This window comes from Oratosquilla oratoria, chromosome 17, assembly GCF_046742065.1.
Source record: "Oratosquilla oratoria isolate Oo_2021 chromosome 17, ASM4674206v1, whole genome shotgun sequence".
Lineage (NCBI taxonomy): Eukaryota > Metazoa > Arthropoda > Malacostraca > Stomatopoda > Squillidae > Oratosquilla > Oratosquilla oratoria.
Genome location: NC_134793.1, coordinates 48696350 through 48698849, shown reverse-complemented (window position 1 = coordinate 48698849; position 2500 = coordinate 48696350).

The following is a 2500-nucleotide window of genomic DNA, read 5'->3' as shown; positions in this document are numbered from 1 at the left end:
TATTTACGACATTGGTACTAAGCTACAATACCCCACACATGTTCTTGATAAAGCTTACTATCGTGCTAAAAGGACATTTTACAACCTTAGGTCAACTCAAACTTTCAATATGAATAACTTGCTAATTTTACCGTACCAAGAGAACCTGCAAAATATTCCAAATATGTTACGTAAATTTAACATTAATGTAGTTTTCAATAACAAGAACACTGTAAGACAAATGCTCATAAATAATTCTGTCAATAGTAATAAAGGGTGTGTGTACAAAATACCTTGCAAATCATGTAATCAGTTTTATGTTGGTCAGACTGCTAAAGCACTCACAACACGAATTAATCAACATAAGAAATACGTTAGAGAGGGAAACCAATCTAGCGGTATATTCAACCACATGAACCATTTTAAACCACCCAGTTGACTGGGATAACGCTAAAGTCATCACATACAACAACAACATAACAGAAAGAAATTTAATTGAATGCAGTTTGATCAAATCTAGTAAGGGGATAAATGTTAATCTTCATCAAGGTTTGTACAAATTAGATAGTTTTATTTCTCATGAAATTTCAAAATTGTTTGAATTGTAATATAAATTATGAGCAGTTGTCCCATACTTGTTGGTTACCAGGACGGCCCAAACGTCCCATACTTGTTGGCTACCAGGACGGCCCAAACGTCCCATACTTGTTGGCTACCAGGACGGCCCATACGTCCGCCACGTGTACTTCTTCCACTACCTCTCCGAATGCCCTCTTCACTATGTCATATATTCTGTACCTTGTTTCTTCATCTTATAATTCCTTCTTTGTATCTGCACTGAAGATGTAATTACACGAAAGCGCTCTGCTTCGTTAGTTTACTTTTTCCTAGTGGTTATTTACGCATTTGTGAACACACGCTCCTGGTGTTTTTTATTGCATATATATATATATATATATATATATATATATATATATATATATATATATATCCGAAACCTGGACCCCAACTCAAAGACGGCAAGCGTACAAAAGGAGGCCAGGAGAAACGCTTCAAAGACTCCCTGAAAACGAACCTCAAAAAGTGCAACATCGACTTCTTTAACTGGGAGGAAACGGCAAAAAATTGATCAGTCTGGAAAACCACCATCCATGAGGGAACAGCGACTTTCGAGTCAAAAAGGTCTACAGAGCTGGAGGAGAAAAGAAGACGACGGAAGGAGCTCCAACAACAGCCACGGCCGAGTCTTCTTTCCGGCACAAGATGTCCACATTGCGACCAATCTTTTCGAGCAAGAATCGGTCTTATTAGTCATCTACGGACTCACCAGTAACTTTGCGCGAAGACTATCATCCTCAACCTTTGAGGGATTGCCATCATCCGTATATATATATATATATATATATATATATGTATATATATATATATATATATATATATATATATATATATATATATATATATATATATAGTACGATCAATAAGTAATGAGAAAATGTCAGGAAAGACACTATTTTCATAAGCTTACAAAATTTTGTCTCATTCAAAATAATTGCCTCTCGCATCTCCATACTTCTGCATGCGTCTCTCCCAATCCTGAAAGTCCTCCTCAAAGTCCTTTTTCAGTAGTCCCATCAGGTAACTTTCCGATGACTGTCAGCTCTTCTGTTGACTGGAATCTGCGTGGGAACAGGAAGAAATCGCAAGGGGCTAGGTCAGGGCTGTAGGGTGGGTGTTGTACCACTTTCATTCCCCTGTCGGCCATCCAGGTGGTCACTAGCCTTGACTTGTGGCATAGGGCATTGTCCTGGTGGAACCACCTCTGACCAGTTCTCAACTGCTGAGGTATCTTCTTCCTCAGTTTCTCCCTGAACCTTTTCAGAACAGTAAGGTAATATTCCTTGTTGACGGTTTGACCCTGAGGAACCCATTCAATGTGAATGAGCCCCTGGGATTCAAAGAAAGGAATGACCATGACCTTCTATTGCGAATCGCTCATGTTTGCCTTTTTGGGTCTGGGGGAGGTCGCGTGCTTCTAATGAGCACTCTGACGTTTGCTCTCAGGGTCGTAGGTGAACACCTAACTCTCGTCGCAAGTCACTACCTTTTTCAGGAAACCTGAATCAGCCTCTATCATTTTAAGAATGTCAGGGCAACATTCCACACGAAACTGGCTCTGGTCGTCGGAGAAGATCTTTGGCACAAACTTGGCACAGACTTTATGGAGCTTTAGATCTTCGGTCAGAACTGTGTCTACTGTGCCAATGCTAATACCAACAGCCTCAGATATCATCCTCACAGATATTCGACGGTCTTGCATCACCAACCTTTGAACTTCCTCAATGTTTTTCTTCTTGTGCACTTTTCGGTGCTCCAGATCTAGATTCATCCTCAATCTGTTCATTTTCCTCAGAAAATCTGCTAAATCACCAATAGAAACTTAACTGGCTCATCTGTTTATCCCCATAGGCCTCCTTTAACATTCCATAAGCTTCTTGTTTGGTTTTCTTAAGTTTAACAC